This window comes from Salmo trutta, chromosome 22 (assembly GCF_901001165.1).
Source record: "Salmo trutta chromosome 22, fSalTru1.1, whole genome shotgun sequence".
Lineage (NCBI taxonomy): Eukaryota > Metazoa > Chordata > Actinopteri > Salmoniformes > Salmonidae > Salmo > Salmo trutta.
The window spans coordinates 41,582,715-41,596,756 of record NC_042978.1 but is presented as its reverse complement, the minus strand read 5'-3'; positions in this window follow the sequence as shown (position 1 = coordinate 41,596,756).

The window sequence follows — 14,042 nt, the reverse complement described above, 5'->3', positions numbered from 1 at the left end:
CCCAAGAATGGTTGGTTTTAATGCATTTAGATGTGCATGTGTTTTTTATTTCCCTCATATTCTACATCTCTCTGCCCCAGGCTGGTCTCATAGACTAGACATAACACAGTAAACGAAAATCCGGGACACTCAAATTAGTATATGTTTGGTTTGGTAGGTTGTTAGGTGTGGTAGGTTGTTAGGTTTGGTATGGTTACATAAGACATAAGGTTACTTATGGGAAAAACAACAGTAGACTTGTTGGTTGGGGTGGATGGGTGGGCATATAACTAAAAGGTTGCCTGTTTGAATCCAGAATCTCATAGACTAGATGTAACATAGTAAATGTAAGTCTGGGACAGTGAAATTAGTATATGGATACATTTGGTATGGTTACATAAGACAAAAGGTTACTTAACGCAAAAAACGAAAGTAAGGTGGTTGGTCAGGGTGGATGTATAACGCAAACCTCTAGCGACTCAAAGGATGCGTGTTCGAATCGCATCACAGACAACTTCAGCATTTTAGCTTTCCCTAAATGCTGACACTGCCTTTTGCATGGTAGTAATAGTAGGCCTAGGCACACTGAGTTTTCTCTAGCTGCAGATATGTTCTGAAAGGCCACAGTCAGATCTATGTAATAATAGTAGATGGGTAATGTAATAGCTGTGTTCTTTCCTCCCAGTAAGTTAGTTGTGATCCCTGCAGCTGGTGGTCATTTGGCCTCTCCTTCACTGTTCCAACCAGCCTGAGGAAATGATTATGAACAGTCTGCTTGTTGAGTCTCTGCTATTCTATCATTACAGCTGCAATCAGATGGATCAGGTCCCGTGTCTCACTTTATAATATTCATTTAGAGAAGTTTAAGTACCACTCACTTCTCTTATTTCTGGATGGGCGGGCTTTGAAATGGTTGTTTTAATGTTTTCTTTACGTTTCCTGATGCCCTCAGACAACTGAAGTTGACTCAACGTCTTATTGTTCGAAACTTCCTGTTTTCAATAAGAGAGTTCAAGATTTGCTTAAAATGGAGTGTATTTCTGAGGGATTTGAGGGCTTGGTTCAGATAAATACAATTCTGATATAATCTACAACTCACTTGTTACGTTTGTCTTATGTGATTGCATGAAACTGCTCAAAATAGGTGAGGACACAACATTTCAACGTACCATTGAATAGCATAATCATAATACAAAAATGACAAAAATACTTTGATGAGGTGTCCAGAGCAGGAGACTATTGTTATGTCTCCAGGTCAGAATGTTTCCATTTTGATACAGGCCAAACGGAGGGCACTTCCCAGTGTTGGCTCAGGTTTGTTTTAGTCTGTGGTTCTATGACGGTGACCTCCCTGTTCCTGATACTGTAAATAGACCATCACCTTGAGAGGGCCTTCCTATTTCCTCTACACAGGGTCACAAACACTCCCATCACAGGACTGATTCATCACACATGGCAATGAGGACAGAGACTCATCTTATCAGGCACACTGACTACACTTTCTGTCAGGGACACAAGAATTCCACACTTTTTTTGTTTGCATCAGTGCTGAGTTTATACAATTTCTTCCCAGAATGAATTACAAATAATTGCACAACTTTTTCTCAGAAGGAAATAAATCAAATCAGTTTCATACCAGTTTTTTGGAGGATATCCAACTTGGCCGTGGTGCAAAACGTTTTATTGTGCTCAAATACTCTCGCTGTTCTCAAAAATGGATGGAAGGTAGAGCACATGGACAGATAGATGCAGAAACAAACAGACATCTTGGTGGTTGCAGAGTGAGTGGACTCTGAGAGAGGAAGCCCACAGGGGAAAAGACTGGATACTGTGTCGACATAGTCACTGTGGCTGCTGGGTGCAGCGAGGCTTCAAGAAGCCTGAGACAGGGTGTGTGTGTGCATGCATTTGAGCGCATGAGTGCCTGACTGCCTGCCCGCCGATGCATTTGTTTGTGCGTGCTTGTGTGTGTGTGTGTGTGTGTGTGTGTGTGTGTGTGTGTGTGTGTGTGTGTGTGTGTGTGTGTGTGTGTGTGTGTGTGTGTAGGTGGATATTGCAGGGTGGAGCTCAAGCAATGGCTCGATACTCCTCAGACATGGCTCATTGTCCAGAGAGCTATTTGTTGTCCTGAGGTAATTATGAGCGGTGTTTGTTGACTTGCTTTAGAGGACACCGCCAGACAAACCACCCCACCTCCCCTCGCTAGGGTCAAAACACAATATGTGTTCCTCACACAAGGTCATCAGTGGGAGAGCAAACAATCAGAAGAGGTTTATGCATTTATGGTGTTTACATTGGATCACATCACATGATGATTGTTTTCTGTTATTGTTAATGTAAAGAGCAGTAGGATACGCTGACCACCAACTTTCATTGTGTTGCATGTTGCACTGTAACTGTATTACAGTGTTATTGCTTGAAGATAATCTGAATTGAAACACTAAACCTCAAAATCAAGCAGACAAATCTGGTCTGTGCGAAAATGTCAGACAGTATAGGTGAATTTACAGCTGCGCACTCCCCTCTGTGTTTTAGTACTTTTTGGACATTTTGTTGTGGTTTTAGAGGTGGAGTTGTTGGATGTCGGGTATGGGCGGACTGGTCATCTGGCAGATGGTCTGGTCCATTTTTACTCTAGTGGGCACCTAATTATTATTAAATATATCATTTTTGCAAAACGATTGTTATCTGGCTAATACTTGGTTGCCTCAAGGAAAAACATGGTCCAGTATGGTTGCCTCAAGGAAAAACATGGGCCGGTATGGTTGCCTCAAGGAAAAACATGGTCCAGTATGGTTGCCTCAAGGAAAAACATGGGCCAGTATGGTTGGAAAAAAGGAAAAAAAATTGCTGGTGTGTTACAAATGCCAGGACCGATTTCTGGTCCCAGTCCGTGCCTGGTGTGGAGTGGGGTGGCAGTGGTGGGTGTTGGGAGTGGGCCTGGAAATGAAACTTTGTGAGAAAGTTTGTATTAAATTCCCATTTCCACCCATTGTGTGAGGAGCTGGCAGAATTCCATAAACACTGACCCACTCCTGCAAGCCCATGTGAGCCGGGTTAGGGGTGCAGTGTACACCTCTCTCGCCCCTTGAGACTCCCCCTACACCCCTTCCCTCCTCCCCCTGTCTGTGGAGGAAACCCACCCATGGGACCCCAATCCAGACCCCTGGGGGCTCCAGGGCAGCCAGTGATTAGATTACAGGGTCCAGACTTGAGAGGTGAGTGGAGTGGGTCAGAGGACAATCAGTGTGATTACCTTATGGTAAACAGTACGAAAAGAAAAGAAAAAATGTATGCATTCACTACTGTAAGTCGCTCTGGATAAGAGCGTCTGCTAAATGACTAAAATGAAATGTAAAATGTAAACCCCCTTCCATGTGTAATATAATGTGTTAACTTCCCCAGAGATAACGAGGTGAAAACTACGGAAACATGTGTCTGCTCTCAGAGTCAGAACGCTGTCTGTCATCTGTATGGCTGCACAACAAGCCAAGAAGACTTCTAGTGGGGTGTGTGTGTGTATGTGTGTGTGCGTGCGTGCGTGTGTGCATGCATACGTGCGTATCTGTGTGTGTCCTGGTGCTTGGTGACAGCCAGGTCCAGACACTAGTCATCTCGCCCGCCTTGTCACCATTCCCTCCTCCGGGCGGTCAGTGGAATAAACCGCTCAGCAAATCCCACGCCTGCCACAGCTCTGTGTAATAATAAACAAACAGCATTCACCCGGCCGTCGCCATCATCAGAGATGAAAATGGTGCTGTGTTTAGAGTTAGTCAGATGGGACGACAATGAGTGAAGTGATGTGTGACAGTCAGCAGAGGGATATGAGGTCAGGTCAGCAAGTGCCGCTGGGATTCTGGGAGGAGGATACAGGGTTATCATAAGAGGAAGTGCATAGTAGCTTGCTAGTTTGTAGCACATGTCAGCCTCAAGGCCTAAAATCATATGAATCAATTTATGTTGGCTACTATGAGCCCAGAAAACCCCACTGTGTTTGCATGGATGTAAACACACGTACACACGCACACACACACACACACACACACACACACACCATGATCCTGTCAGTGTGACTCTAATACCTTAAAACAAAGTGCAGTGATAAAATAGTTGACATTCAATTGAAACACTCCACACTCCTCATGAATCACACAGCCATTTTATATATCTTGTATAGTAATGTCCACTGTACTATGTATAAGACCTAGAAATTGTGTGTATGTACTGATATGTAAGCTATGTGTGATGTTTTAAATTGATGTATTTCAGTCCTTGACTAGTAATGCTCTGTACTATGTATTATGTCATCAGAGTAGCTGATGCTTTTACAATGGCTGTTGGAGATGCTAATAAATACAAATAAATTCCAGAATCAAGTGAAGTCCCCATGGAAAGAATGCTCTGCTATGTTCCATCCTTCCCATTTCCTCTGTTCCCCAGAAGTCTTCTTCTCGCCACACAAATGTATTGAGTCCTGCAGATACAGCTTGGCACGCTATCCTATCTGGTACGGTCATGGCTAGAAGGGCTCCTCCAGCTTTCGGTCAAAACGTCAGATTTTACTTTTCGGAGCAGGCTAGGAGAATTAACGTAGCAGGTTAGGAGAATTAACATAGCAGATTAAGAGAATTAGGTTAGGAAAGGGGTTAGGCTTAGCTAAAATGCAAAAAACAATTGACATTAATTTCACAAAAGCTGTATCTGTCACGGCTGTCTTCATGAATGGACCAAGGCACAGCAGAAGTGTGAATACTCATGGTTTTTATTTACCAAAAAAAAGAGTAGAGCATCCACTTGAAAGAAACAATAACAACAGCAGCAACAGTCTGCAGGCTAAAAAATGCAGTGCAAAACAACACAACAATTCCCCACAAATACACAGACAAACACACCCAACTAATATAGGACTTCCAATCAAAGGCAACACCACACAGCTGCCTTCAATTGGAAGTCCACCCCAATTACCTCTACATAGAAACACCCAACCTAGACAGAACAAAGAAAACCCAACTTCTTCTGTCACGCCCTGACCAACACTTAACACCTACTCCACCTGCTGGTCAGGACGTGACAGTATTCCTTCTATGGCCATCTGATACCCAAACTCAGTCTTTCCCTGCTGTAGAAACACAAGATGTATTTGTGTTTTTCTTCCACTTGATTTACTAGACAGCTTCTTTAACTTGTTTCAAATGTTTCCAATTAAGTAATTGGCAGTACATTTACTCCATAACCCATTGCCACCCACGCATTAGTAATAATTGATACAATCAATCATTATGAAAGTGTATATCTTCAGTTCAGTGATCTCTAAAAGGACTGACACAGTACAGTGGTTTCATACTGGCTTCTCTTCATAACAAACCATTCTACATCCTCTCCATGTGTGTCAGTTGAGTGGAAATTGGCCCGACATTATTGGTCTATGTGCTTGGAACTGAATGCCATGTTTCCAGCCGTACCCTCATTCCCTTTGTCTGTCCTGATCTGGAAAGACAACATGGTCCTCATAAAGCCTGTGGCAGCCCCCAGCTGCTGCCCCGGTTGAGGGTGAGGCAGAGGTGGAGAATGGTTTGAGGGTAGGGCAGGGGAGATGATTGGGTGAGAGTGAGGATCAGGAAGGGGGGAGGATGGCGCAGGGGAAGATGGGTAGCCATTGGTTCTCCACCAGCTATCGAACAGGGTTGACCCATAGTTCCAGCGCAAAAGAGCACCAAACAGGGGCTTCCCTGTGGAGCAAGGCACAGAGGTCGGTCGTTCCTGCTGTACATACCTGAATCTACACAGACCATACACTCATGTCTGCATATACAAAAAAATGTCAGGAAAATACCAGGAAAATAACCTCTCACTCAAACGTCAACAAAACAAAGGAGATGATCGTGGACTTCAGGAAAGAGCAGAGGGAGCACCCCCCTATCCACATCGACGGGACAGCAGTGGAGAAGGTGGAAAGCTTCAAGTTCCTCGGTGTACACATCACTGACGAACTGACGAACTGAAATGACGAACTGAAATGGTCCACCCACACAGACAGTGTGGTGAAGAAGGCACAACAGCGCCTCTTCAACCTCAGGAGGCTGATACATGCTCAAAAGCATGTACATTCAGGAACACGCACAAACTTGCAAAAACATGTAGGCACACACACACACACACACCACCCAAAACTCCCCTGTTGACATTATGGAAAATCAACAGATCAAACTATGAAAGTGGAGGTGCAAATAGAAACACAACATTCAACAATTTCAAATATTTTACTGAGTTACAGTTCATATAAGGAAATCAGTAAATTGAAATAAATAAATTAGGCCTTAATGTATGGATTTCACATGACTGGGCAGGGGTGCAGCCATGTGTGGGCATTTGGATAGAAAACACTGAAGAAAACACTGTTTGAATGGTGTCTGTGAGTATAACAGAACTCATGGCATGCAAAAACCTGATCAAAAGTCAACCAGGAAGTGGAGGATCTGAGAATTGTAGTTCTTCTTTCTAGTCCCTTTCGAAACTACAGTATATGTGGGGTTACGTTGCACTTCCTAAGGCTTCCATTGGCTGTCAAAAGCCTTCAGAAAGTTGTTTCAGCATTCTCCTGTCACTGGGCAGATAATAGGAGCTCAGTTACTGAGTGGACTGCCTGGCAACAAAGGGATTGGATATGCTCGATCCCACAAGCGCGCCGTTCCTTCTTTTTCTCCTTGAATTAATACGCTATTGTCCGGTTGGAATATTATCGCAATTTTACGTTAAAAATACCATAAAGATTGATTTTAAACAGCGTTTGACATGCTTCTAAGTACGGTAATGGAACATTTTGACTTTTCGTCTCTGGTACCGCGCTCGCGCGTTATGCCTTTGGATAGTGCTCTGAACGCACGAACAAAATGGAGGTATTTGGACATAAATATGGATTATTTTGAACAAAAACAACATTTCTTGTGGAAGTAGCAGTCCTGGGAGTGCATTTTGATGAAGATCAGCAAAGGTAAGATAATATTTCTAATACTAAATCTGAGTTTAGGTGGCCCCGAACTTGGCGGGTGTCTGTATAGCTTGCTGTGATGGCTGAGCTATGTACTCAGAATATTGAAAAATGTGCTTCTCTGTAAAGCTATTTTAAAATCTGACACAGCGGTTGCATCCAGGAGTAGTCTATCTATAATTCTTTAAATAATTGTTATATATTTTGTCAACGTTTATGATGAGTATTTTTGTAAATTGATATGCACATTCACCGGAGGGTTTTGGTGGGAATACATTTTCTGAACATCACACGCCAATGTAAAATGCTGTTTTTGGATATAAATATGAACTTCATCAAACAAAACACACATGTATTGTGTAACATAATGTCCTAGGAGTGTCATCTGATGAAGATAGTCAAAGGTTAGTGCTTCATTTAGCTGTGTTTTGGGTTTTATTGACACATGTCCTTGCTTGGAAAATGGCTGTGTGATTATTTTTGTCAATGTACTCTCCTAACATAATCTAATGTTTTGCTTTTGCTGTAAAGCCTTTTTGAAATCGGACAATGTGGTTACATCAAGGAGAAGTGTATCTTTAAAATTGTGAAAAGTAGTTGTATGTTTGAGAAAGTTGAATTATGACATTTTGTTGTTTTTGAATTTGCCGCCCTGATATTTCACTGGCTGTGTCCCGCAGCGTCCCACCTAGCCCATAGAGGTTAGCCAAATACATTTAAACTCAGTTCTTCACCATTCCTGACATTTAATCCTCGTAAAAATTCCAGGTCTTAGGTCAGTTAGGATCACCACTTTATTTTAAGAATGTGAAATGTCAGAATAATAGTTGAGAGAATGATATATTTCAGCTTTTATTTCTTTCATCACATTCCCAGTGGGTCAGAAGTTTACATACACTCAATTAGTATTTGGTAGCATTGCTTTTAAATTGTTTAACTTGGGTCAAACATTTCAGGTAGCCTTCCACAAGCTTCCCACAATAAGATGGGTGAATTTTGGCCCATTCCTCCTGACAAAGCTGGTGTAACTGAGTCAGGTTTGTAGGCCTCCTTGCTCGCACACGCTTTTTCAGTTCTGCCAACAAATGTTCTATATGATTGAGGTCAGGGCTTTGTGAGGGCCACTCCAATACCTTGACTTTGTTGTCCGTAAGCCATTTTGCCACAACTTTGGAAGTATGCTTGGGGTCATTGTCCATTTGGAAGACCCATTTGCGACCAAATTTTTACTTCCTGACTGATGTTACAGATGTTTCTTCAATATATCCAAATAATTTTCTTCCTCATGGTGCCATCTATTTTGTGAAGAGCACCAGTCCATCCTGCAGCAAAGCACCCCCACAACACGATGCTGCCACCTCCATGCTTCACAGTTGGGATGGTGTTCTTCGGCTTGCAAGCCTGCCCATTTTTCCTCCAAACATAACGATGGTCATTATGGCCTAACAGTTCTATTTTTGTTTCATCAGACCAGAGGACATTTCATCAGACCAAAAGTACGATCTTAGTCACCATGTGCAGTTGCAAACCATAGTCTGGCTTTTTTATGGCGGTTTTGGAGCAGTGGCTTCTTCCTTGCTGAGCGGCCTTTCAGGTTATGTTGATATAGGACTTGTTTTACTGTGGCTATAGATACTTTTGTACCTATTTCCTCCAGCGTCTTCACAAGGTCCTTTGCTGTTGTTCTGGGATTGATTTGCACTTTTCGCACCAAAGTATGTTTATCTCTAGGAGACAGAACGGGTCTCCTTCCTGAGCGGTATGACGGCTGCGTGGTCCCATGGTGTTTATACTTGCGTACTATTGTTTGCACAGATGAACGTGGTACCTTCAGGCATTTGGAAATTGCTCCCAAGGATGAACCCGACTTGTGGAGATCTACAAAAATAATTCTGAGGTCTTGGCTGATTTCTTTTGATTTTCCCATGATGTCAAGCTAAGAGGCACTGAGTTTGAAGGTAGGCCTTGAAATACATCCACAGATACACCTCCAATTGACTCAAATGATGTCAATTAGCCTATCAGAAGCTTCTAAAGCCATGACATCATTTTCTGTAATTTTCCAAGCTGTTTAAAGGCACAGTCAACTAAGTGTATGTAAACTTCTGACCCACTGGAATTGTGATACAGTGAATTATAATTGAAATAATCTGTCTGTAAACAATTGTTGGAAAAACTACTTCTGTCATGCACAAAGTAGATGTCCTAACTGACTTGCCAAAACTATAGTTTGTTAACAAGACATTTGTGGAGTGGTTGAAAACGAGTTTTAATGACTCTAACCTAAGTGTTTGTAAACTTCCGACTTCAACTGTATATTTTTGTTCAGTGTATGTGCATTGTAAGATTTGCCAATTTAAGAGACTACAGTAAGCTGCATGGCTTCAGTCGGAGCATAAGAGAATGAAGTTCTTGAAGAACAAGGCTTTTTGTTCTACCAAAAATCTAGCTTCCTCCATTTTTTCCTCTTTTGCATCCATCTCTATGATCATGTTCTGTCAGTCATGGTTAGCAGCCAAAGTAAGATCAGGTGCCTTTCCCATTGAAAATAGGCCTGGTTCATTGAAATTATAATGAAAAAATCAGCTTTCCCATCTGAATATTATTATTAACAAGGAAAGGGAGCGGTGTGAAACTTTATCCTGCCAAAATGTCTCTGGAATATTACAGTTGATTAGGAAGTAAAATAACACGTTGGAGAGTTGTTTGCTGTGGGAGAGAAAAGCAAGGGAGAGAGAGAGAAAGGGAGGAGAGAGAGAGATAATGGAGAAAGAGAGACCAACAGTGAGAGCGCGCGAGAGAGAGAGAGTTAGAGAGAGGTGGAAAAAGCTAAATACATAGGGCAGTGTGTATAAAATACAGGAGGAGGTACAGTATATAAATATAGGAGGAGGTACAGTATATAAATATAGGAGGAGGTACAGTATATAAATATAGGAGGAGGTACAGAATATAAATATAGGAGGAGGTACTGTATGTAAATATAGGAGGAGGTACAGTATATAAATATAGGAGGAGGTACAGTATAAAAATATAGGAGGAGGTACAGTATTTAAAATATAGAAGGAGGTACAGTATATAAATATAGAAGGAGGTACAGTATATAAATATAGGAGGAGGTACAGTATATAAAATATAGGAGGTACAGTATATAAATATAGGAGGTACAGTATATAAATATAGGAGGAGGTACAGTATATAAATATAGGAGGTACAGTATATAAATATAGGAGGAGGTACAGTATATAAATATAGGAGGAGGTACTGTATATAAATATAGGAGGTACAGTATATAAATATAGGAGGAGGTACAGTATATAAAATATAAAAGGATGTACAGTATATAAATATAGGAGGAGGTACAGTATATAAATATAGGAGGTACTGTATATAAATATAGGAGGTACAGTACATAAATATAGGAGGAGGTACAGTATATTTACATTTACATTTAAGTCATTTAGCAGACGCTCTTATCCAGAGCGACTATAAATATAGGAGGTACAGTATATACAATATAGGAGGAGGTACAGTATATAAATATAGGAGGAGGTACTGTATATAAATATAGGAGGAGGTACTGTATGTAAATATAGGAATAGGTACAGTATATAAAATATAGAAGGATATACAGTATATACATATAGGAGGTACAGTATATAAATATAGGAGGTACTGAATATAAATATAGGAGGTACAGTATATAAAATATAGGAGGTACTGCATATAAGTATAGGATGAGGTACAGTATATAAAATATAGGAGGTACAGTATATAAATACAGGAGGAGGTACAGTATATAAATATCGGAGGAGGTACTGCATATAAATATAGGAGGTACAGTATATAAATATAGGAGAAGGTACAGTATATAAATATAGGAGGTACTGTATATAAATATAGGAGGAGGTACAGTATATAAATATAGGATGAGGTACAGTATATAAATATAGGAGGAGGTACCATATATAAATATAGGAGGTACAGTATATAAATATAGGAGGTACAGTACATAAATATAGGAGGAGGTACAGTATATTTACATTTACATTTAAGTCATTTAGCAGACGCTCTTATCCAGAGCGACTATAAATATAGGAGGTACAGTATATAAAATATAGGAGGAGGTACAGTATATAAATATAGGAGGTACTGCATATAAATATAGGAGGTACAGTACATAAATATAGGAGGAGGTACCATATATAAATATAGGAGGTACAGTATATAAATATAGGAGGTACAGTATATAAAATATAGGAGGAGGTACAGTATATAAATATAGGAGGTACTGTATATAAATATAGGAGGTACAGTACATAAATATAGGAGGAGGTACAGTATATTTACATTTACATTTAAGTCATTTAGCAGACGCTCTTATCCAGAGCGACTATAAATATAGGAGGTACAGTATATACAATATAGGAGGAGGTACAGTATATAAATATAGGAGGAGGTACTGTATATAAATATAGGAGGAGGTACTGTATGTAAATATAGGAATAGGTACAGTATATAAAATATAGAAGGATATACAGTATATACATATAGGAGGTACAGTATATAAATATAGGAGGTACTGAATATAAATATAGGAGGTACAGTATAAAAATATAGGAGGAGGTACAGTATATAAAATATAGGAGGTACTGCATATAAATATAGGAGAAGGTACAGTATATAAATATAGGAGGTACTGTATATAAATATAGGAGGAGGTACAGTATATAAATATAGGAGGTACTGCATATAAGTATAGGATGAGGTACAGTATATAAAATATAGGAGGTACAGTATATAAATATAGGAGAAGGTACAGTATATAAATATAGGAGGTACTGTATATAAATATAGGAGGAGGTACAGTATATAAATATAGGAGGTACTGCATATAAGTATAGGATGAGGTACAGTATATAAAATATAGGAGGTACTGTATATAAATATAGGAGGAGGTACAGTATATAAAATATAGGATGAGGTACAGTATATAAATATAGGAGGTACTGCATATAAATATAGGAGGTACAGTACATAAATATAGGAGGAGGTACCATATATAAATATAGGAGGTACAGTATATAAATATAGGAGGTACAGTATATAAAATATAGGAGGAGGTACAGTATATAAATATAGGAGGTACTGTATATAAATATAGGAGGTACAGTACATAAATATAGGAGGAGGTACAGTATATTTACATTTACATTTAAGTCATTTAGCAGACGCTCTTATCCAGAGCGACTATAAATATAGGAGGTACAGTATATAAAATATAGGAGGAGGTACAGTATATAAATATAAGAGGTACTGTATGTAAATATAGGAGAAGGTACAGTATATAAATATAGGAGGAGGTACTGTACATCAAATATAGGAGGAGGTACAATATATAAATATAGGAGGAGGTACTGTATATAAAATATAGGAGGCGGTACTGTATGTAAATATAGGAGGTACTGTAAATAAATATAGGAGAAGGTATGGTATATACATTTAGGAGGAGGTACAGTATATAAAACAAACCAGAGAATAAGACAAAGACAGAGCATGATTCTTTGGAAGAAAACACAGATGTATTCCAAGGACACAAAACAAAGACTGGGAAGATTAAAACGGGAGAGAAAAGCATGTCTGATGTTCCCACGAGGGAGATGAAATGAGCAGCAAGCAAGTGAGAGTGACAAAGAGCTAAAGAATGAGAGTGAGAGAGACAAAACCATGAGCTCTGTTCGTCAGCTTGAGCACAGGAAGTAGTGCTGCTGGTGCTGATATATGTTCAGGAAGTGGCTGGAGCGTGGGGCAGGAATCACCCAGCGTGCAGCCCAGTCAGGCAGAGGCAGCCTGGAGCAAAGGCATAGACAGGAAAGCCTATGTGTCTCCTGTCTGCCTTCGGGGTGTTTGCTCAGCCCTCTGCCCACGGCCCGGGGAGCAGGGACTATAGTTCCCATCAGCCAGTGGGGGAAAACAGCTGGATCAGGAACTATAGTTCCCATCAGCCAGTGGGGGAAAACAGCTGGAGCAGGGACTATGTAGTTCCCATCAGCCAGTGGGGGAAAACAGCTGGAGCAGGGACTATAGTTCCCATCAGCCAGTGGGGGAAAACAGCTAGAGCAGGGACTATGTAGTTCCCATCAGCCAGTGGGGGAAAACAGCTGGAGCAGGGACTATAGTTCCCATCAGCCAGTGGGGGAAAACAGCTGGAGCAGGGACTATAGTTCCCGTCAGCCAGTGGGGAAAAACAGCTGGAGCAGGGACTATAGTTCCCATCAGCCAGTGAGGAAAAACAGCTGGAGCAGGGACTATGTAGTTCTCATCAGCCAGTGGGGGAAAACAGCTGGAGCAGGGACTATGTAGTTCTCATCAGCCAGTGGGGGAAAACGGCTGGAGCAGGGACTATAGTTCCCATCAGCCAGTGGGGGAAAACAGCTGGAGCAGGGACTATAGTTCCCATCAGCCAGTGGGGGAAAACAGCTGGAGCAGGGACTATAGTTCCCGTCAGCCAGTGGGGAAAAACAGCTGGAGCAGGGACTATAGTTCCCATCAGCCAGTGGGGGAAAACAGCTGGAGCAGGGACTATGTAGTTCTCATCAGCCAGTGGGGGAAAACAGCTGGAGCAGGGACTATAGTTCCCATCAGCCAATGGGGAAAAACAGATGGAGCTGTGGACCGTCGCCACCGACCCAGCATGGAGTGCTTCCAACCAAGCCAGTGATCTAAGGATAGTGTGTTGTATTAATAGTGATGCATGCTGATGCACAGACAGTCCTTGCTCTCGTATCTAATCTAATGTGCAGTTTTCTGCAGAAGCCTGTTTGATGTCCTGATGTGCCTTGTGTTTCACTGTTTGACAAGCGACTTAGATGTGTATCATCAGGATGTATGAGGTAGCCCAGGTTCGATTCCCACCGGTTCAAGGGCATACCCCTAAAGTATACCCTTCAACTTGTATATTTACAGTACATGAACACCTGCTGTGGGGTTTACTACAGGGATGCAGATCTCTTTTCCTATTGTGTAACTATGCAGAAGGGTGATTAAAGCTCTTTTATATCTGAGGGCCACCCAG